This window comes from Phyllobates terribilis, unplaced genomic scaffold, assembly GCF_046119375.1.
Source record: "Phyllobates terribilis strain yellow unplaced genomic scaffold, ASM4611937v1 Scaffold_134__1_contigs__length_4944459, whole genome shotgun sequence".
Lineage (NCBI taxonomy): Eukaryota > Metazoa > Chordata > Amphibia > Anura > Dendrobatidae > Phyllobates > Phyllobates terribilis.
Window position 1 is genome coordinate 1,607,383 of NW_027362894.1, and position 23,054 is coordinate 1,630,436.

General features: G+C 44.5%; 11 non-coding genes across 11 annotated transcripts; all 11 read right to left on the reverse strand.

Annotated features, from left to right (window-relative positions):
- Positions 1-310: 310 nt before the first annotated feature.
- On the reverse strand, positions 311-501 carry LOC141204147 (U2 spliceosomal RNA). The gene has a single exon (XR_012275119.1). It is a non-coding gene; the product is annotated as a U2 spliceosomal RNA (small nuclear RNA).
- Positions 502-1,616: 1,115 nt separating this feature from the next.
- On the reverse strand, positions 1,617-1,807 carry LOC141204637 (U2 spliceosomal RNA). Its single transcript, XR_012275495.1, has one exon. It is a non-coding gene; the product is annotated as a U2 spliceosomal RNA (small nuclear RNA).
- Positions 1,808-2,922: 1,115 nt separating this feature from the next.
- LOC141204638 (U2 spliceosomal RNA) lies at positions 2,923-3,113 on the reverse strand. Its single transcript, XR_012275496.1, has one exon. It is a non-coding gene; the product is annotated as a U2 spliceosomal RNA (small nuclear RNA).
- A 1,115-nt stretch (positions 3,114-4,228) lies between these two features.
- LOC141204639 (U2 spliceosomal RNA) lies at positions 4,229-4,419 on the reverse strand. The gene has a single exon (XR_012275497.1). It is a non-coding gene; the product is annotated as a U2 spliceosomal RNA (small nuclear RNA).
- Positions 4,420-5,534: 1,115 nt separating this feature from the next.
- Positions 5,535-5,725, reverse strand: LOC141204641 (U2 spliceosomal RNA). The gene has a single exon (XR_012275499.1). It is a non-coding gene; the product is annotated as a U2 spliceosomal RNA (small nuclear RNA).
- Positions 5,726-6,840: 1,115 nt separating this feature from the next.
- LOC141204643 (U2 spliceosomal RNA) lies at positions 6,841-7,031 on the reverse strand. Its single transcript, XR_012275500.1, has one exon. It is a non-coding gene; the product is annotated as a U2 spliceosomal RNA (small nuclear RNA).
- A 1,115-nt stretch (positions 7,032-8,146) lies between these two features.
- Positions 8,147-8,337, reverse strand: LOC141204644 (U2 spliceosomal RNA). Its single transcript, XR_012275501.1, has one exon. It is a non-coding gene; the product is annotated as a U2 spliceosomal RNA (small nuclear RNA).
- A 1,115-nt stretch (positions 8,338-9,452) lies between these two features.
- Positions 9,453-9,643, reverse strand: LOC141204645 (U2 spliceosomal RNA). The gene has a single exon (XR_012275502.1). It is a non-coding gene; the product is annotated as a U2 spliceosomal RNA (small nuclear RNA).
- A 1,115-nt stretch (positions 9,644-10,758) lies between these two features.
- LOC141204646 (U2 spliceosomal RNA) lies at positions 10,759-10,949 on the reverse strand. Its single transcript, XR_012275503.1, has one exon. It is a non-coding gene; the product is annotated as a U2 spliceosomal RNA (small nuclear RNA).
- A 1,115-nt stretch (positions 10,950-12,064) lies between these two features.
- LOC141204293 (U2 spliceosomal RNA) lies at positions 12,065-12,254 on the reverse strand. The gene has a single exon (XR_012275247.1). It is a non-coding gene; the product is annotated as a U2 spliceosomal RNA (small nuclear RNA).
- Positions 12,255-18,429: 6,175 nt separating this feature from the next.
- LOC141204294 (U2 spliceosomal RNA) lies at positions 18,430-18,619 on the reverse strand. The gene has a single exon (XR_012275248.1). It is a non-coding gene; the product is annotated as a U2 spliceosomal RNA (small nuclear RNA).
- Between the last annotated feature and the right edge of the window lie 4,435 nt (positions 18,620-23,054).

The following is a 23,054-nucleotide window of genomic DNA, read 5'->3' on the forward strand; positions in this document are numbered from 1 at the left end:
TCTCACCACCTGTAGTTATTTAGGTGAAAGCTCCAAAATGCTTGCCTAATATGTCTGTTTATCCAAAAGGAAGTAAAAAGGGAGAGCTAGAAAGATAGCATTGCATCACATTACATGGCAATGCAATGCACAGTTGCTGAAGTTGAACCAAAATGAGCTTGTAATCTGGCTTCTGCAACTTTGAACATGAAAAATCCAATGAGGAGAAGAAAAGCAAAGCCAAAGAGTCCATCCCAAAATCCGACAAACAAGCAAAATGAACAAAAAACATTGAATTCAATTCTTTCTGATTTTAGAAACTGCATTAAAGAAGGGGTGCACCGGTCCTGGAGATACTGCAATACCAGGTCAATGCGTGGAGTGGACAGAGCAAGCTCTTTTTCCATCTCCCTGTTCTAAAAATCCATTTAATATATGGTCCCCAGATAGGGGACGTATCAGATATTAAACTGATAAGAACAAATACTACACTTGATCTTAGCCAAAAGGCCGAGAAGCGATAACCAGAATTGGTTTCAAACTACGGAGCCACCCAAGGATCCTGAAAAGTCCATTTGTGGAGATGAGCTCCTGGACTCCCGTTAAGAAGACATGTTGTCAACCTCTAGATCCCTTACATGCCTGCACTTTTCGGCTTGCTGCTGCTGCAATCCACGCGTTTTAGATCTGCATAACTCCACCTCTTTAAACACAGCACCTTCACCCCCTGCTGTTCCCACCCGCCTCAACACCGTTGGAAGGGAGGAGAACCAATTAAGGCGGGGGGTGGGGTGGAACGAGCAGCTGTCTACCCTTAGCAGGAGGGCTCCTGATTACATACCTCTCCTGTTGCTGCTGCTGCTGGCTGTCCAGCAGCAGACTGAAGGTGGCTGCTGCTGTGCACAGGTATATAAAGGCTCAGAGCCTATTATGACACGCGCAGCCAGCGTTCCATTGCCACATTCCATCTACTGCAGGCAGGATACCTGGCTGGCTGAATGTCGCTGAGAAGCTCACAGAGACCGCCATAAGCAACAGTTTAACAGAATGCCATAGACTAATCAACCAAACTTTTTGGGTTGGGTTCTCTTTTATAGTCTGCAGGCATTAAATGAAAGAAGTCAGTGTTCCAGCAGAAGGAGACAACGTTTCAGAAAAGGCATTGTAGCAAACCAAAAAAGAAATTTTAAGCGCAGCAGAGTAACCAGCGCACATACCTGTTAGCTCAGGTGAGTTTAAAAGGCTGCTGTTGATAACAAGGGCATTTGCTAAATAGATGGTGTGTGTGCAACAATATACTGAAAGGTCAATTATATTGTGCAGCTTATCTCACCACCTGTAGTTATTTAGGTGAAAGCTCCAAAATGCTTGCCTAATATGTCTGTTTATCCAAAAGGAAGTAAAAAGGGAGAGCTAAAGAGATAGCATTGCATCACATTACATGGCAATGCAATGCACAGTTGCTGAAGTTGAACCAAAATGAGCTTGTAATCTGGCTTCTGCAACTTTGAACATGAAAAATCCAATGAGGAGAAGAAAAGCAAAGCCAAAGAGTCCATCCCAAAATCCGACAAACAAGCAAAATGAACAAAAAACATTGAATTCAATTCTTTCTGATTTTAGAAACTGCATTAAAGAAGGGGTGCACCGGTCCTGGAGATACTGCAATACCAGGTCAATGCGTGGAGTGGACAGAGCAAGCTCTTTTTCCATCTCCCTGTTCTAAAAATCCATTTAATATATGGTCCCCAGATAGGGGACGTATCAGATATTAAACTGATAAGAACAGATACTACACTTGATCTTAGCCAAAAGGCCGAGAAGCGATAACCAGAATTGGTTTCAAACTACGGAGCCACCCAAGGATCCTGAAAAGTCCATTTGTGGAGATGAGCTCCTGGACTCCCGTTAAGAAGACATGTTGTCAACCTCTAGATCCCTTACATGCCTGCACTTTTCGGCTTGCTGCTGCTGCAATCCACGCGTTTTAGATCTGCATAACTCCACCTCTTTAAACACAGCACCTTCACCCCCTGCTGTTCCCACCCGCCTCAACACCGTTGGAAGGGAGGAGAACCAATTAAGGCGGAGGGTGGGGTGGAACGAGCAGCTGTCTACCCTTAGCAGGAGGGCTCCTGATTACATACCTCTCCTGCTGCTGCTGCTGCTGGCTGTCCAGCAGCAGACTGAAGGTGGCTGCTGCTGTGCACAGGTATATAAAGGCTCAGAGCCTATTATGACACGCGCAGCCAGCGTTCCATTGCCACATTCCATCTACTGCAGGCAGGATACCTGGCTGGCTGAATGTCGCTGAGAAGCTCACAGAGACCGCCATAAGCAACAGTTTAACAGAATGCCACAGACTAATCAACCAAACTTTTTGGGTTGGGTTCTCTTTTATAGTCTGCAGGCATTAAATGAAAGAAGTCAGTGTTCCAGCAGAAGGAGACAACGTTTCAGAAAAGGCATTGTAGCAAACCAAAAAAGAAATTTTAAGCGCAGCAGAGTAACCAGCGCACATACCTGTTAGCTCAGGTGAGTTTAAAAGGCTGCTGTTGATAACAAGGGCATTTGCTAAATAGATGGTGTGTGTGCAACAATATACTGAAAGGTCAATTATATTGGGCAGCTTATCTCACCACCTGTAGTTATTTAGGTGAAAGCTCCAAAATGCTTGCCTAATATGTCTGTTTATCCAAAAGGAAGTAAAAAGGGAGAGCTAGAAAGATAGCATTGCATCACATTACATGGCAATGCAATGCACAGTTGCTGAAGTTGAACCAAAATGAGCTTGTAATCTGGCTTCTGCAACTTTGAACATGAAAAATCCAATGAGGAGAAGAAAAGCAAAGCCAAAGAGTCCATCCCAAAATCCGACAAACAAGCAAAATGAACAAAAAACATTGAATTCAATTCTTTCTGATTTTAGAAACTGCATTAAAGAAGGGGTGCACCGGTCCTGGAGATACTGCAATACCAGGTCAATGCGTGGAGTGGACAGAGCAAGCTCTTTTTCCATCTCCCTGTTCTAAAAATCCATTTAATATATGGTCCCCAGATAGGGGACGTATCAGATATTAAACTGATAAGAACAGATACTACACTTGATCTTAGCCAAAAGGCCGAGAAGCGATAACCAGAATTGGTTTCAAACTACGGAGCCACCCAAGGATCCTGAAAAGTCCATTTGTGGAGATGAGCTCCTGGACTCCCGTTAAGAAGACATGTTGTCAACCTCTAGATCCCTTACATGCCTGCACTTTTCGGCTTGCTGCTGCTGCAATCCACGCGTTTTAGATCTGCATAACTCCACCTCTTTAAACACAGCACCTTCACCCCCTGCTGTTCCCACCCGCCTCAACACCGTTGGAAGGGAGGAGAACCAATTAAGGCGGGGGGTGGGGTGGAACGAGCAGCTGTCTACCCTTAGCAGGAGGGCTCCTGATTACATACCTCTCCTGCTGCTGCTGCTGCTGGCTGTCCAGCAGCAGACTGAAGGTGGCTGCTGCTGTGCACAGGTATATAAAGGCTCAGAGCCTATTATGACACGCGCAGCCAGCGTTCCATTGCCACATTCCATCTACTGCAGGCAGGATACCTGGCTGGCTGAATGTCGCTGAGAAGCTCACAGAGACCGCCATAAGCAACAGTTTAACAGAATGCCACAGACTAATCAACCAAACTTTTTGGGTTGGGTTCTCTTTTATAGTCTGCAGGCATTAAATGAAAGAAGTCAGTGTTCCAGCAGAAGGAGACAACGTTTCAGAAAAGGCATTGTAGCAAACCAAAAAAGAAATTTTAAGCGCAGCAGAGTAACCAGCGCACATACCTGTTAGCTCAGGTGAGTTTAAAAGGCTGCTGTTGATAACAAGGGCATTTGCTAAATAGATGGTGTGTGTGCAACAATATACTGAAAGGTCAATTATATTGGGCAGCTTATCTCACCACCTGTAGTTATTTAGGTGAAAGCTCCAAAATGCTTGCCTAATATGTCTGTTTATCCAAAAGGAAGTAAAAAGGGAGAGCTAGAAAGATAGCATTGCATCACATTACATGGCAATGCAATGCACAGTTGCTGAAGTTGAACCAAAATGAGCTTGTAATCTGGCTTCTGCAACTTTGAACATGAAAAATCCAATGAGGAGAAGAAAAGCAAAGCCAAAGAGGCCATCCCAAAATCCGACAAACAAGCAAAATGAACAAAAAACATTGAATTCAATTCTTTCTGATTTTAGAAACTGCATTAAAGAAGGGGTGCACCGGTCCTGGAGATACTGCAATACCAGGTCAATGCGTGGAGTGGACAGAGCAAGCTCTTTTTCCATCTCCCTGTTCTAAAAATCCATTTAATATATGGTCCCCAGATAGGGGACGTATCAGATATTAAACTGATAAGAACAGATACTACACTTGATCTTAGCCAAAAGGCCGAGAAGCGATAACCAGAATTGGTTTCAAACTACGGAGCCACCCAAGGATCCTGAAAAGTCCATTTGTGGAGATGAGCTCCTGGACTACCGTTAAGAAGACATGTTGTCAACCTCTAGATCCCTTACATGCCTGCACTTTTCGGCTTGCTGCTGCTGCAATCCACGCGTTTTAGATCTGCATAACTCCACCTCTTTAAACACAGCACCTTCACCCCCTGCTGTTCCCACCCGCCTCAACACCGTTGGAAGGGAGGAGAACCAATTAAGGCGGGGGGTGGGGTGGAACGAGCAGCTGTCTACCCTTAGCAGGAGGGCTCCTGATCACATACCTCTCCTGCTGCTGCTGCTGCTGGCTGTCCAGCAGCAGACTGAAGGTGGCTGCTGCTGTGCACAGGTATATAAAGGCTCAGAGCCTATTATGACATGCGCAGCCAGCGTTCCATTGCCACATTCCATCTACTGCAGGCAGGATACCTGGCTGGCTGAATGTCGCTGAGAAGCTCACAGAGACCGCCATAAGCAACAGTTTAACAGAATGCCACAGACTAATCAACCAAACTTTTTGGGTTGGGTTCTCTTTTATAGTCTGCAGGCATTAAATGAAAGAAGTCAGTGTTCCAGCAGAAGGAGACAACGTTTCAGAAAAGGCATTGTAGCAAACCAAAAAAGAAATTTTAAGCGCAGCAGAGTAACCAGCGCACATACCTGTTAGCTCAGGTGAGTTTAAAAGGCTGCTGTTGATAACAAGGGCATTTGCTAAATAGATGGTGTGTGTGCAACAATATACTGAAAGGTCAATTATATTGTGCAGCTTATCTCACCACCTGTAGTTATTTAGGTGAAAGCTCCAAAATGCTTGCCTAATATGTCTGTTTATCCAAAAGGAAGTAAAAAGGGAGAGCTAGAAAGATAGCATTGCATCACCTTACATGGCAATGCAATGCACAGTTGCTGAAGTTGAACCAAAATGAGCTTGTAATCTGGCTTCTGCAACTTTGAACATGAAAAATCCAATGAGGAGAAGAAAAGCAAAGCCAAAGAGTCCATCCCAAAATCCGACAAACAAGCAAAATGAACAAAAAACATTGAATTCAATTCTTTCTGATTTTAGAAACTGCATTAAAGAAGGGGTGCACCGGTCCTGGAGATACTGCAATACCAGGTCAATGCGTGGAGTGGACAGAGCAAGCTCTTTTTCCATCTCCCTGTTCTAAAAATCCATTTAATATATGGTCCCCAGATAGGGGACGTATCAGATATTAAACTGATAAGAACAGATACTACACTTGATCTTAGCCAAAAGGCCGAGAAGCGATAACCAGAATTGGTTTCAAACTACGGAGCCACCCAAGGATCCTGAAAAGTCCATTTGTGGAGATGAGCTCCTGGACTCCCGTTAAGAAGACATGTTGTCAACCTCTAGATCCCTTACATGCCTGCACTTTTCGGCTTGCTGCTGCTGCAATCCACGCGTTTTAGATCTGCATAACTCCACCTCTTTAAACACAGCACCTTCACCCCCTGCTGTTCCCACCCGCCTCAACACCGTTGGAAGGGAGGAGAACCAATTAAGGCGGGGGGTGGGGTGGAACGAGCAGCTGTCTACCCTTAGCAGGAGGGCTCCTGATCACATACCTCTCCTGCTGCTGCTGCTGCTGGCTGTCCAGCAGCAGACTGAAGGTGGCTGCTGCTGTGCACAGGTATATAAAGGCTCAGAGCCTATTATGACACGCGCAGCCAGCGTTCCATTGCCACATTCCATCTACTGCAGGCAGGATACCTGGCTGGCTGAATGTCGCTGAGAAGCTCACAGAGACCGCCATAAGCAACAGTTTAACAGAATGCCACAGACTAATCAACCAAACTTTTTGGGTTGGGTTCTCTTTTATAGTCTGCAGGCATTAAATGAAAGAAGTCAGTGTTCCAGCAGAAGGAGACAACGTTTCAGAAAAGGCATTGTAGCAAACCAAAAAAGAAATTTTAAGCGCAGCAGAGTAACCAGCGCACATACCTGTTAGCTCAGGTGAGTTTAAAAGGCTGCTGTTGATAACAAGGGCATTTGCTAAATAGATGGTGTGTGTGCAACAATATACTGAAAGGTCAATTATATTGTGCAGCTTATCTCACCACCTGTAGTTATTTAGGTGAAAGCTCCAAAATGCTTGCCTAATATGTCTGTTTATCCAAAAGGAAGTAAAAAGGGAGAGCTAGAAAGATAGCATTGCATCACCTTACATGGCAATGCAATGCACAGTTGCTGAAGTTGAACCAAAATGAGCTTGTAATCTGGCTTCTGCAACTTTGAACATGAAAAATCCAATGAGGAGAAGAAAAGCAAAGCCAAAGAGTCCATCCCAAAATCCGACAAACAAGCAAAATGAACAAAAAACATTGAATTCAATTCTTTCTGATTTTAGAAACTGCATTAAAGAAGGGGTGCACCGGTCCTGGAGATACTGCAATACCAGGTCAATGCGTGGAGTGGACAGAGCAAGCTCTTTTTCCATCTCCCTGTTCTAAAAATCCATTTAATATATGGTCCCCAGATAGGGGACGTATCAGATATTAAACTGATAAGAACAGATACTACACTTGATCTTAGCCAAAAGGCCGAGAAGCGATAACCAGAATTGGTTTCAAACTACGGAGCCACCCAAGGATCCTGAAAAGTCCATTTGTGGAGATGAGCTCCTGGACTCCCGTTAAGAAGACATGTTGTCAACCTCTAGATCCCTTACATGCCTGCACTTTTCGGCTTGCTGCTGCTGCAATCCACGCGTTTTAGATCTGCATAACTCCACCTCTTTAAACACAGCACCTTCACCCCCTGCTGTTCCCACCCGCCTCAACACCGTTGGAAGGGAGGAGAACCAATTAAGGCGGGGGGTGGGGTGGAACGAGCAGCTGTCTACCCTTAGCAGGAGGGCTCCTGATCACATACCTCTCCTGCTGCTGCTGCTGCTGGCTGTCCAGCAGCAGACTGAAGGTGGCTGCTGCTGTGCACAGGTATATAAAGGCTCAGAGCCTATTATGACACGCGCAGCCAGCGTTCCATTGCCACATTCCATCTACTGCAGGCAGGATACCTGGCTGGCTGAATGTCGCTGAGAAGCTCACAGAGACCGCCATAAGCAACAGTTTAACAGAATGCCACAGACTAATCAACCAAACTTTTTGGGTTGGGTTCTCTTTTATAGTCTGCAGGCATTAAATGAAAGAAGTCAGTGTTCCAGCAGAAGGAGACAACGTTTCAGAAAAGGCATTGTAGCAAACCAAAAAAGAAATTTTAAGCGCAGCAGAGTAACCAGCGCACATACCTGTTAGCTCAGGTGAGTTTAAAAGGCTGCTGTTGATAACAAGGGCATTTGCTAAATAGATGGTGTGTGTGCAACAATATACTGAAAGGTCAATTATATTGTGCAGCTTATCTCACCACCTGTAGTTATTTAGGTGAAAGCTCCAAAATGCTTGCCTAATATGTCTGTTTATCCAAAAGGAAGTAAAAAGGGAGAGCTAGAAAGATAGCATTGCATCACCTTACATGGCAATGCAATGCACAGTTGCTGAAGTTGAACCAAAATGAGCTTGTAATCTGGCTTCTGCAACTTTGAACATGAAAAATCCAATGAGGAGAAGAAAAGCAAAGCCAAAGAGTCCATCCCAAAATCCGACAAACAAGCAAAATGAACAAAAAACATTGAATTCAATTCTTTCTGATTTTAGAAACTGCATTAAAGAAGGGGTGCACCGGTCCTGGAGATACTGCAATACCAGGTCAATGCGTGGAGTGGACAGAGCAAGCTCTTTTTCCATCTCCCTGTTCTAAAAATCCATTTAATATATGGTCCCCAGATAGGGGACGTATCAGATATTAAACTGATAAGAACAGATACTACACTTGATCTTAGCCAAAAGGCCGAGAAGCGATAACCAGAATTGGTTTCAAACTACGGAGCCACCCAAGGATCCTGAAAAGTCCATTTGTGGAGATGAGCTCCTGGACTCCCGTTAAGAAGACATGTTGTCAACCTCTAGATCCCTTACATGCCTGCACTTTTCGGCTTGCTGCTGCTGCAATCCACGCGTTTTAGATCTGCATAACTCCACCTCTTTAAACACAGCACCTTCACCCCCTGCTGTTCCCACCCGCCTCAACACCGTTGGAAGGGAGGAGAACCAATTAAGGCGGGGGGTGGGGTGGAACGAGCAGCTGTCTACCCTTAGCAGGAGGGCTCCTGATCACATACCTCTCCTGCTGCTGCTGCTGCTGGCTGTCCAGCAGCAGACTGAAGGTGTCTGCTGCTGTGCACAGGTATATAAAGGCTCAGAGCCTATTATGACACGCGCAGCCAGCGTTCCATTGCCACATTCCATCTACTGCAGGCAGGATACCTGGCTGGCTGAATGTCGCTGAGAAGCTCACAGAGACCGCCATAAGCAACAGTTTAACAGAATGCCACAGACTAATCAACCAAACTTTTTGGGTTGGGTTCTCTTTTATAGTCTGCAGGCATTAAATGAAAGAAGTCAGTGTTCCAGCAGAAGGAGACAACGTTTCAGAAAAGGCATTGTAGCAAACCAAAAAAGAAATTTTAAGCGCAGCAGAGTAACCAGCGCACATACCTGTTAGCTCAGGTGAGTTTAAAAGGCTGCTGTTGATAACAAGGGCATTTGCTAAATAGATGGTGTGTGTGCAACAATATACTGAAAGGTCAATTATATTGTGCAGCTTATCTCACCACCTGTAGTTATTTAGGTGAAAGCTCCAAAATGCTTGCCTAATATGTCTGTTTATCCAAAAGGAAGTAAAAAGGGAGAGCTAGAAAGATAGCATTGCATCACCTTACATGGCAATGCAATGCACAGTTGCTGAAGTTGAACCAAAATGAGCTTGTAATCTGGCTTCTGCAACTTTGAACATGAAAAATCCAATGAGGAGAAGAAAAGCAAAGCCAAAGAGTCCATCCCAAAATCCGACAAACAAGCAAAATGAACAAAAAACATTGAATTCAATTCTTTCTGATTTTAGAAACTGCATTAAAGAAGGGGTGCACCGGTCCTGGAGATACTGCAATACCAGGTCAATGCGTGGAGTGGACAGAGCAAGCTCTTTTTCCATCTCCCTGTTCTAAAAATCCATTTAATATATGGTCCCCAGATAGGGGACGTATCAGATATTAAACTGATAAGAACAGATACTACACTTGATCTTAGCCAAAAGGCCGAGAAGCGATAACCAGAATTGGTTTCAAACTACGGAGCCACCCAAGGATCCTGAAAAGTCCATTTGTGGAGATGAGCTCCTGGACTCCCGTTAAGAAGACATGTTGTCAACCTCTAGATCCCTTACATGCCTGCACTTTTCGGCTTGCTGCTGCTGCAATCCACGCGTTTTAGATCTGCATAACTCCACCTCTTTAAACACAGCACCTTCACCCCCTGCTGTTCCCACCCGCCTCAACACCGTTGGAAGGGAGGAGAACCAATTAAGGCGGGGGGTGGGGTGGAACGAGCAGCTGTCTACCCTTAGCAGGAGGGCTCCTGATCACATACCTCTCCTGCTGCTGCTGCTGCTGGCTGTCCAGCAGCAGACTGAAGGTGGCTGCTGCTGTGCACAGGTATATAAAGGCTCAGAGCCTATTATGACACGCGCAGCCAGCGTTCCATTGCCACATTCCATCTACTGCAGGCAGGATACCTGGCTGGCTGAATGTCGCTGAGAAGCTCACAGAGACCGCCATAAGCAACAGTTTAACAGAATGCCACAGACTAATCAACCAAACTTTTTGGGTTGGGTTCTCTTTTATAGTCTGCAGGCATTAAATGAAAGAAGTCAGTGTTCCAGCAGAAGGAGACAACGTTTCAGAAAAGGCATTGTAGCAAACCAAAAAAGAAATTTTAAGCGCAGCAGAGTAACCAGCGCACATACCTGTTAGCTCAGGTGAGTTTAAAAGGCTGCTGTTGATAACAAGGGCATTTGCTAAATAGATGGTGTGTGTGCAACAATATACTGAAAGGTCAATTATATTGTGCAGCTTATCTCACCACCTGTAGTTATTTAGGTGAAAGCTCCAAAATGCTTGCCTAATATGTCTGTTTATCCAAAAGGAAGTAAAAAGGGAGAGCTAGAAAGATAGCATTGCATCACATTACATGGCAATGCAATGCACAGTTGCTGAAGTTGAACCAAAATGAGCTTGTAATCTGGCTTCTGCAACTTTGAACATGAAAAATCCAATGAGGAGAAGAAAAGCAAAGCCAAAGAGTCCATCCCAAAATCCGACAAACAAGCAAAATGAACAAAAAACATTGAATTCAATTCTTTCTGATTTTAGAAACTGCATTAAAGAAGGGGTGCACCGGTCCTGGAGATACTGCAATACCAGGTCAATGCGTGGAGTGGACAGAGCAAGCTCTTTTTCCATCTCCCTGTTCTAAAAATCCATTTAATATATGGTCCCCAGATAGGGGACGTATCAGATATTAAACTGATAAGAACAGATACTACACTTGATCTTAGCCAAAAGGCCGAGAAGCGATAACCAGAATTGGTTTCAAACTACGGAGCCACCCAAGGATCCTGAAAAGTCCATTTGTGGAGATGAGCTCCTGGACTCCCGTTAAGAAGACATGTTGTCAACCTCTAGATCCCTTACATGCCTGCACTTTTCGGCTTGCTGCTGCTGCAATCCACGCGTTTTAGATCTGCATAACTCCACCTCTTTAAACACAGCACCTTCACCCCCTGCTGTTCCCACCCGCCTCAACACCGTTGGAAGGGAGGAGAACCAATTAAGGCGGGGGGTGGGGTGGAACGAGCAGCTGTCTACCCTTAGCAGGAGGGCTCCTGATCACATACCTCTCCTGCTGCTGCTGCTGCTGGCTGTCCAGCAGCAGACTGAAGGTGGCTGCTGCTGTGCACAGGTATATAAAGGCTCAGAGCCTATTATGACACGCGCAGCCAGCGTTCCATTGCCACATTCCATCTACTGCAGGCAGGATACCTGGCTGGCTGAATGTCGCTGAGAAGCTCACAGAGACCGCCATAAGCAACAGTTTAACAGAATGCCACAGACTAATCAACCAAACTTTTTGGGTTGGGTTCTCTTTTATAGTCTGCAGGCATTAAATGAAAGAAGTCAGTGTTCCAGCAGAAGGAGACAACGTTTCAGAAAAGGCATTGTAGCAAACCAAAAAAGAAATTTTAAGCGCAGCAGAGTAACCAGCGCACATACCTGTTAGCTCAGGTGAGTTTAAAAGGCTGCTGTTGATAACAAGGGCATTTGCTAAATAGATGGTGTGTGTGCAACAATATACTGAAAGGTCAATTATATTGTGCAGCTTATCTCACCACCTGTAGTTATTTAGGTGAAAGCTCCAAAATGCTTGCCTAATATGTCTGTTTATCCAAAAGGAAGTAAAAAGGGAGAGCTAGAAAGATAGCATTGCATCACATTACATGGCAATGCAATGCACAGTTGCTGAAGTTGAACCAAAATGAGCTTGTAATCTGGCTTCTGCAACTTTGAACATGAAAAATCCAATGAGGAGAAGAAAAGCAAAGCCAAAGAGTCCATCCCAAAATCCGACAAACAAGCAAAATGAACAAAAAACATTGAATTCAATTCTTTCTGATTTTAGAAACTGCATTAAAGAAGGGGTGCACCGGTCCTGGAGATACTGCAATACCAGGTCAATGCGTGGAGTGGACAGAGCAAGCTCTTTTTCCATCTCCCTGTTCTAAAAATCCATTTAATATATGGTCCCCAGATAGGGGACGTATCAGATATTAAACTGATAAGAACAGATCAGGTTTCAACATAATTTATTAAGTGCGTAAAAGATGGTTTACAATCAAAAACAACAACACAAACAGTACATTATTAAAACACAGAATTCCACCCATAAAAACCCCATATACGATTAGCATCCCTCCTCCCAATACATTTGACATCCCTCAAGTAATAAATATACATCTGGCTAAAAGCAATTTTAAGACAATCCTTCACAGAAATAGCATCACGTTTAAAAAGTAAAATATTGCGTGCCTTCCAAAGGGCGTCTTTAAAACAGTTAATCATACACCAACATATACAATACTGTTGAGGGGTCGGACATTTAAAAAGGCCATATAAAACATATTCATGGTTAAAATCTCTTAAACCGCAAGTCCATTTTAAAAGAATCCCAACTTTGTGCCAAAGTTCCTGTGCAAATGGGCAATTCCACATAAGGTGCAAGGTGGTTTCGTCATTAACACATGAGTCTCTGGGGCATTTGGCTCTGGCCACCAGGCCTCTCCTGTGTTGAAACTCTCTGGTGGGGAGGCACTGGTGGACCACCATCCATGCGATGTCCTTATGTCCATTTGCTAAGAATTTCCCGAAGACATTCTTCCAAACTTGCTTCGATCTCTCTTCTGAGAAATTTACTATGGGGGTCACATCTTCATTCCTCCTCAGAAAAGATAAAAGCTTCTTGCGGTCTTTAAAAATGTCCATATTAAAATCACCAAGGCTATAAAATCGAACAGTCTTTTCTAAGATTGCTTGGTGTTTGGGGGGGCATAGTAAAACAGGGGAATTCAACGACAACTTAAACCATCTTTTAAAAATCATCCCACAAGTATATTTTAAAAAATAACTTAGCGCACTATTACCATTAAAATGTTTGAAACAAAAGCAGAAATAATTTAAATGCAAATAAATATGTAAATCGGGGACATCCCTTCCGCCTTTCATTTTATTCTTCCTCATTATTTCTCGCCTTAATTTTTCCATTTTGGAGTTCCATAAAAACATAAAGATCATCCTAGTCATTTTTTTAATTAAAACATCAGAGGGGGGGTACACCATAGCTATATACAGTATGAGGGGTAACAACACTGATTTTATAATTAAAATTTTCCCCTCCATTGTTAGGGACCTCAAACCCCAAAATGATATTTTCTTTGACATTTTTTCTATGACATTCTCCCAGCTTTGAGTTCCCACATTCTCCTCGTTAAAAACAACTCCAAGAATTTTTACATTGTCTCGTTTTATAGTGAGCTGCGGGAGTTGGGCGGTGTCCCAGGATCCCAAAGTCAGACATTCAGATTTATTTAAATTAAGTTTAAAACCGGATGCCTGGGAAAAAAAATCAATGCGCAACACCGCCCTCCGGAGGGAAGCAGGGTCCACGCACACAACCGTCACGTCATCCATGTAGCCAAAGACTCTCACATCACTGCCACCTCCGCCTGGAACAGGAACCCCTCTAATCACTTTGTCTTTCCTTATTGCGCTCAGCAGGGGCTCCATGGCGCAGATGAACAGGATGGGCGACAAGGGGCATCCCTGCTTCACTCCGGACTCAAGGGGAACTCCATCTGTTAAAAAGCCATTAAGAGAAATTTGACTAAAACAATTTTTATATAAAATCTTAATACAATTTAAAAGCATATTAGGGATACCCATTCTTTTTAAAACTCTAAAAAGAAATCTATGAGAGACTCTATCGAAAGCTTTTTCAAAATCTAGGGCTAAAAGAGCTACATTTTGACCCCGGTCTCTGGAATACCAAATTACATCCCTTAATACGTTTAAAACCTCTGAAATACTTCTGCCTGGTACACTACAAACCTGCTCAGGCTGGATTAGTTTGGCAATGACATTCCTGAGCCGGTTTGCAACCACCTTAGCAAGTACCTTGTAATCAACGTTTAGGAGAGTTATGGGTCTCCAATTCGCTAGAGCACTGCGATCACCTTTTTTATATATCAAAGACACCACTCCTCTCCTCCACGAAAATGGCAACTGTTCACAAATAAAAACTTCTTTAAAAAGCATAAAAAGGTCCTCTTTTAAAATGTCCCAAAAAGTAAGGTAAAATTCTACAGGTAGTCCGTCACACCCAGGTGCTTTACCCTTAGAGAAACTTTTAAAAACATAAAATAATTCCTCTAAAACAATATCGCGTTCTAAAAACTCCTGGTCTGTAAAATTTAACTTAAAATCGAGATCATTAAGAGCATCAGATAAAAAGGACTCATCTATACACTTTTTACTAAAAAGATGCTTATAAAAGTTAAAAGTAGCATTCAACATTCCCTGCATAGATGTTTCACCCTCTAGATTTGTGATCACTTCTCTTTTATCCATGACTTTTTTGAAGAAGAAGCGAGAGCACTTCTCCCCCTCCTCCAAGTGCTGCACTCTAGAGTTAAAAATAATCTCTTTCCCCTTTGTGTCTATGCAGTTCTGAATTTCAGTTTTTAGGCTAGCAATATCATCTCCCACCTCCACCCCTAGCTCTTTGAATTTAAAAAGTGTTTGTAGTTTGGTGTTAAGATCACTAAAACATCTTTTTTTCTCTCTAGCTTTACGTCTCCCTGCTTTTATAAAAAACATTCTGACTTTTTTTTTCAAATTTTCCCACCAGGTTACCATAGGGGCATCAGAAGGTTTTTGTCGCCGCCAGGCTTGATAGGCTTTACCAAAGTCTTGTCGAATCAGAGGGTCCTCCAGCAGGTAAGTACTTAGACGCCAGAGGCCCCTGTTGACCCTCTGTTCATCCCGGTATTCTAGGTGCACCTCCAAGCCCTTATGGTCAGAAAATATATTTGATGTTAAAACACATTTTACAGGGTTAAAATCATCTGATAGGAAAATAAAATCGATCCTGGAGGACACCCCTCTTCCGGACCACGTATAACCAGGGTCCGTCGGCAGGAGTGACCTCCACGCATCGCATAATTTAAAATCAGTTATAAAATCTTTCAATAGATGACATGACTTATCCAATTTGCGTAAAGGGTCACCCCCCGCTCGTTGTTCACTAGCACAAAGACAATTAAAATCACCCCCTACGATCAGGGGAGATGACCCAGTACAGTACAATGGCAATATCCCAAATAAATTAATTCTCTCTTGCTTATCAGGGGGAGCATAAATATTCATTACACGTAGGGTAAAACCATTAAATTTAAAATGCACTAAAACCACTCTGCCTGGTACTATTTCTGTGACAGCATTTACAGTAATATTTCTCCCACGACAGAGGAAGCCCACCCCCGCTGACTTGTTGTCATTGGAGCCAGACCAGATGGAGGGCCCCAGTCTCCAATCTGTCTTGATGTCATTATAATTTAGTGCATGTTGTATCCCGCATTCCTGTAATAAACATATGTCAAAGTCAGTGGTTTCTAAGTACTTAAATAGAGCAGCCCTACGAACTGGGCTCTTTAATGACCTCACATTCAGTGAGACAAGTCTTAATGTCGGCATTCATAGGTCAGGGTGGTGGATCTTCCATGAGGACACCTGACTCAAAGCCCTGTATGTCAAATTGCTCCAGGACATCCGGGCTAGAGGACCCAAACGACTCGATATTCTGTGAGCCGGCGGTTGCCCCCTCGTAGGTCACGGTTCCCAGCCACATTCCAGGAGACGCTGGGGCTTCGACATTCCGTCTCTTTTTCGGGGCAGACTCCACTAGGTCACTGGTGCAGTCCTCCTCTTCCTCCACCTCCTCCAGGGGGAGAGACTGGTCCATCAGGATAAGATCACCAACACCGATTCCCTGATGTTCGCCACCTAGAAGCAAAGCCCCCTCATCTGGCTGGCTAATCGCCCTGGAAGATCCTGAGGCCATCGCTGCGTGGTCCCCTGTAGCCAACCGCACAGGGGCACCACCCTCCAGCCCAACAGGATCGGTATCGGGAACCATCGACACGGAGGGTACCCTCCCAGAAGGAGGACACCTCCGCTCCGGTCCATGCGAGGAACGCCCATCGTTAAGGGACTTCGATGCAGGTGCCGCCCCAGAGGGGCCTCCGGCTCCCTGCTCCATCCCAGCCTTCTCGCCCTTCGAACCGCCCTCCGACGCCGGCCCGCCAGTGAAGACCGGCGGGCGCATCGGCTCAGCTGCAGAAGATGCAGCTTCTGCGTAGGTCCTGGTCCTGGTCCTGTTGGGGCATCCTCGGAACATGTGCCCCGCCTCACCACAAAGATTGCATTTCCTCCCAGCGGGACAGTCCTTCATTAAATGTCCGTAACAGCTGCAATTATTGCAGCGGTCTACTTTCCTGCCCGTGCAGGACGTTTGGGTATGACCCATTTGTCCACAGTTCCTGCAACATACCGGCATTCCAGGGTAAAATAAGTAGCCTCTGCTCTTACCGATCACAAATGTTGAGGGAGGGTGTAGCATTCCTCCCACTCCGCTTGGGTCCCTCTTTAGACGGGCCATGTACCTCCTCTTGCCGCACCAGAAGCCTACAGCGTTCTTCACAGTGCCCAGGTATCTCAAATCATCACAATAACGGATAAGGTAGGTCGAGATGTCTGCAGCTTCCACAAAGGGGTTCGGGAAATGCACCACGATAGGGATCTCGTCATAGGCATACAAGAGACAAAAGGTTAGTCCATCCAATTCATCCAAGTAGTTTTTCTCATTTACCTTTTGTACGAGTTGGTGACAGCATCCCTGGCTCTTGAAGGTGATGGTGTAAGTCCCCTTGTACTCATTGTCCTGGAAGCAGAATATGTCTTCCCGCCGAAACTCCAGAACTCCAAGCAGAATCCTATGGCAGATGTAATCCAAATTCTTCTCCGTCCTCGATCCTGCTCCAACTTCAATCCTCACGGTGTTCCGCATCCGGGCATCACCCGATGAATATGTGAGCGTTGCCGGCATCCTTCACTCAGGAACGTACCGACTCTTCTCTCTGAAAGGCGCAAGCCTTCATGGGATCCCTTCCCGTTGCTCCCGGACTAATCCTTCCTCCCAATAGCAGCAGGGGGGTTAAGTCCCTCCGAAAAGGAACGATCCCCCCAGGCCGAGAGAAAGGGTACCAAGAGCACCTCACAGGCAAGACCACACAGGTAAACCTGATAGATCGTGCCAAAAGGCCGAGAAGCGATAACCAGAATTGGTTTCAAACTACGGAGCCACCCAAGGATCCTGAAAAGTCCATTTGTGGAGATGAGCTCCTGGACTCCCGTTAAGAAGACATGTTGTCAACCTCTAGATCCCTTACATGCCTGCACTTTTCGGCTTGCTGCTGCTGCAATCCACGCGTTTTAGATCTGCATAACTCCACCTCTTTAAACACAGCACCTTCACCCCCTGCTGTTCCCACCCGCCTCAACACCGTTGGAAGGGAGGAGAACCAATTAAGGCGGGGGGTGGGGTGGAACGAGCAGCTGTCTACCCTTAGCAGGAGGGCTCCTGATTACATACCTCTCCTGCTGCTGCTGCTGCTGGCTGTCCAGCAGCAGACTGAAGGTGGCTGCTGCTGTGCACAGGTATATAAAGGCTCAGAGCCTATTATGACACGCGCAGCCAGCGTTCCATTGCCACATTCCATCTACTGCAGGCAGGATACCTGGCTGGCTGAATGTCGCTGAGAAGCTCACAGAGACCGCCATAAGCAACAGTTTAACAGAATGCCACAGACTAATCAACCAAACTTTTTGGGTTGGGTTCTCTTTTATAGTCTGCAGGCTTTAAATGAAAGAAGTCAGTGTTCCAGCAGAAGGAGACAACGTTTCAGAAAAGGCATTGTAGCAAACCAAAAAAGAAATTTTAAGCGCAGCAGAGTAACCAGCGCACATACCTGTTAGCTCAGGTGAGTTTAAAAGGCTGCTGTTGATAACAAGGGCATTTGCTAAATAGATGGTGTGTGTGCAACAATATACTGAAAGGTCAATTATATTGTGCAGCTTATCTCACCACCTGTAGTTATTTAGGTGAAAGCTCCAAAATGCTTGCCTAATATGTCTGTTTATCCAAAAGGAAGTAAAAAGGGAGAGCTAGAAAGATAGCATTGCATCACATTACATGGCAATGCAATGCACAGTTGCTGAAGTTGAACCAAAATGAGCTTGTAATCTGGCTTCTGCAACTTTGAACATGAAAAATCCAATGAGGAGAAGAAAAGCAAAGCCAAAGAGTCCATCCCAAAATCCGACAAACAAGCAAAATGAACAAAAAACATTGAATTCAATTCTTTCTGATTTTAGAAACTGCATTAAAGAAGGGGTGCACCGGTCCTGGAGATACTGCAATACCAGGTCAATGCGTGGAGTGGACAGAGCAAGCTCTTTTTCCATCTCCCTGTTCTAAAAATCCATTTAATATATGGTCCCCAGATAGGGGACGTATCAGATATTAAACTGATAAGAACAGATCAGGTTTCAACATAATTTATTAAGTGCGTAAAAGATGGTTTACAATCAAAAACAACAACACAAACAGTACATTATTAAAACACAGAATTCCACCCATAAAAACCCCATATACGATTAGCATCCCTCCTCCCAATACATTTGACATCCCTCAAGTAATAAATATACATCTGGCTAAAAGCAATTTTAAGACAATCCTTCACAGAAATAGCATCACGTTTAAAAAGTAAAATATTGCGTGCCTTCCAAAGGGCGTCTTTAAAACAGTTAATCATACACCAACATATACAATACTGTTGAGGGGTCGGACATTTAAAAAGGCCATATAAAACATATTCATGGTTAAAATCTCTTAAACCGCAAGTCCATTTTAAAAGAATCCCAACTTTGTGCCAAAGTTCCTGTGCAAATGGGCAATTCCACATAAGGTGCAAGGTGGTTTCGTCATTAATACATGAGTCTCTGGGGCATTTGGCTCTGGCCACCAGGCCTCTCCTGTGTTGAAACTCTCTGGTGGGGAGGCACTGGTGGACCACCATCCATGCGATGTCCTTATGTCCATTTGCTAAGAATTTCCCGAAGACATTCTTCCAAACTTGCTTCGATCTCTCTTCTGAGAAATTTACTATGGGGGTCACATCTTCATTCCTCCTCAGAAAAGATAAAAGCTTCTTGCGGTCTTTAAAAATGTCCATATTAAAATCACCAAGGCTATAAAATCGAACAGTCTTTTCTAAGATTGCTTGGTGTTTGGGGGGGCATAGTAAAACAGGGGAATTCAACGACAACTTAAACCATCTTTTAAAAATCATCCCACAAGTATATTTTAAAAAATAACTTAGCGCACTATTACCATTAAAATGTTTGAAACAAAAGCAGAAATAATTTAAATGCAAATAAATATGTAAATCGGGGACATCCCTTCCGCCTTTCATTTTATTCTTCCTCATTATTTCTCGCCTTAATTTTTCCATTTTGGAGTTCCATAAAAACATAAAGATCATCCTAGTCATTTTTTTAATTAAAACATCAGAGGGTGGGTACACCATAGCTATATACAGTATGAGGGGTAACAACACTGATTTTATAATTAAAATTTTCCCCTCCATTGTTAGGGACCTCAAACCCCAAAATGATATTTTCTTTGACATTTTTTCTATGACATTCTCCCAGCTTTGAGTTCCCACATTCTCCTCGTTAAAAACAACTCCAAGAATTTTTACATTGTCTCGTTTTATAGTGAGCTGCGGGAGTTGGGCGGTGTCCCAGGATCCCAAAGTCAGACATTCAGATTTATTTAAATTAAGTTTAAAACCGGATGCCTGGGAAAAAAAATCAATGCGCAACACCGCCCTCCGGAGGGAAGCAGGGTCCACGCACACAACCGTCACGTCATCCATGTAGCCAAAGACTCTCACATCACTGCCACCTCCGCCAGGAACAGGAACCCCTCTAATCACTTTGTCTTTTCTTATTGCGCTCAGCAGGGGCTCCATGGCGCAGATGAACAGGATGGGCGACAAGGGGCATCCCTGCTTCACTCCGGACTCAAGGGGAACTCCATCTGTTAAAAAGCCATTAAGAGAAATTTGACTAAAACAATTTTTATATAAAATCTTAATACAATTTAAAAGCATATTAGGGATACCCATTCTTTTTAAAACTCTAAAAAGAAATCTATGAGAGACTCTATCGAAAGCTTTTTCAAAATCTAGGGCTAAAAGAGCTACATTTTGACCCCGGTCTCTGGAATACCAAATTACATCCCTTAATACGTTTAAAACCTCTGAAATACTTCTGCCTGGTACACTACAAACCTGCTCAGGCTGGATTAGTTTGGCAATGACATTCCTGAGCCGGTTTGCAACCACCTTAGCAAGTACCTTGTAATCGACGTTTAGGAGAGTTATGGGTCTCCAATTCGCTAGAGTACTGCGGTCACCTTTTTTATATATCAAAGACACCACTCCTCTCCTCCACGAAAATGGCAACTGTTCACAAATAAAAACTTCTTTAAAAAGCATAAAAAGGTCCTCTTTTAAAATGTCCCGAAAAGTAAGATAAAACTCTACAGGTAGTCCATCACACCCAGGTGCTTTACCCTTAGAGAAACTTTTAAAAACATAAAATAATTCCTCTAAAACAATATCGCGTTCTAAAAACTCCTGGTCTGTAAAATTTAACTTAAAATCGAGATCATTAAGAGCATCAGATAAAAAGGACTCATCTATACACTTTTTACTAAAAAGATGCTTATAAAAGTTAAAAGTAGCATTCAACATTCCCTGCATAGATGTTTCACCCTCTAGATTTGTGATCACTTCTCTTTTATCCATGACTTTTTTGAAGAAGAAGCGAGAGCACTTCTCCCCCTCCTCCAAGTGCTGCACTCTAGAGTTAAAAATAATCTCTTTCCCCTTTGTGTCTATGCAGTTCTGAATTTCAGTTTTTAGGCCAGCAATATCATCTCCCACCTCCACCCCTAGCTCTTTGTATTTAAAAAGTGTTTGTAGTTTGGTGTTAAGATCACTAAAACATCTTTTTTTCTCTCTAGCTTTACGTCTCCCTGCTTTTATAAAAAACATTCTGACTTTTTTTTTCAAATTTTCCCACCAGGTTACCATAGGGGCATCAGAAGGTTTTTGTCGCCGCCAGGCTTGATAGGCTTTACCAAAGTCTTGTCGAATCAGAGGGTCCTCCAGCAGGTAAGTACTTAGACGCCAGAGGCCCCTGTTGACCCTCTGTTCATCCCGGTATTCTAGGTGCACCTCCAAGCCCTTATGGTCAGAAAATATATTTGATGTTAAAACACATTTTACAGGGTTAAAATCATCTGATAGGAAAATAAAATCGATCCTGGAGGACACCCCTCTTCCGGACCACGTATAACCAGGGTCCGTCGGCAGGAGTGACCTCCACGCATCGCATAATTTAAAATCAGTTATAAAATCTTTCAATAGATGACATGACTTATCCAATTTGCGTAAAGGGTCACCCCCCGCTCGTTGTTCACTAGCACAAAGACAATTAAAATCACCCCCTACGATCAGGGGAGATGACCCAGTACAGTACAATGGCAATATCCCAAATAAATTAATTCTCTCTTGCTTATCAGGGGAAGCATAAACATTCATTACACGTAGGGTAAAACCATTAAATTTAAAATGCACTAAAACCACTCTGCCTGGTACTATTTCTGTGACAGTATTTATAGCAATATTTCTCCCACGACAGAGGAAGCCCACCCCCGCTGACTTGTTGTCATTGGAGCCAGACCAGATGGAGGGCCCCAGTCTCCAATCTGTCTTGATGTCATTATAATTTAGTGCATGTTGTATCCCGCATTCCTGTAATAAACATATGTCAAAGTCAGTGGTTTCTAAGTACTTAAATAGAGCAGCCCTACGAACTGGGCTCTTTAATGACCTCACATTCAGTGAGACAAGTCTTAATGTGGGCATTCATAGGTCAGGGTGGTGGATCTTCCATGAGGACACCTGACTCAAAGCCCTGTATGCCAAATTGCTCCAGGACATCCGGGCTAGAGGACCCAAATGACTCGATATTCTGTGAGCCGGCGGTTGCCCCCTCGTAGGTCACGGTTCCCAGCCACATTCCAGGAGACGCTGGGGCTTCGACATTCCGTCTTTTTTCGGGGCAGACTCCACTAGGTCACTGGTGCAGTCCTCCTCTTCCTCCACCTCCTCCAGGGGGAGAGACTGGTCCATCAGGATAAGATCACCAACACAGATTCCCTGATGTTCGTCACCTAGAAGCAAAGCCCCCTCATCTGGCTGGCTAATCGCCCTGGAAGATCCTGAGGCCATCGCTGCGTGGTCCCCTGTAGCCAACCGCACAGGGGCACCACCCTCCAGCTCAACAGGATCGGTATCGGGAACCATCGACACGGAGGATACCCTCCCAGAAGGAGGACCCCTCCGCTCCGGTCCATGCGAGGTCCGCCCATCGTTAAGGGACTTCGATGCAGGGGCCGCCCCAGTGGGGCCTCCGGCTCCCTGCTCCATCCCAGCCTTCTCGCCCTTCGAACCGCCCTCCGACGCCGGCCCGCCAGTGAAGACCGGCGGGCGCATCGGCTCAGCTGCAGAAGATGCAGCTTCTGCGTAAGTCCTGGTCCTGTTGGGGCATCCTCGGAACATGTGCCCCGCCTCACCACAAAGATTGCATTTCCTCCCAGCGGGACAGTCCTTCATTAAATGTCCGTAACAGCTGCAATTATTGCAGCGGTCTACTTTCCTGCCCGTGCAGGACGTTTGGGTATGACCCATTTGTCCACAGTTCCTGCAACATACCGGCATTCCAGGGTAAAATAAGTAGCCTCTGCTCTTACCGATCACAAATGTTGAGGGAGGGTGTAGCATTCCTCCCACTCCGCTTGGGTCCCTCTTTAGACGGGCCATGTACCTCCTCTTGCCGCACCAGAAGCCTACCGCGTTCTTCACAGTGCCCAGGTATC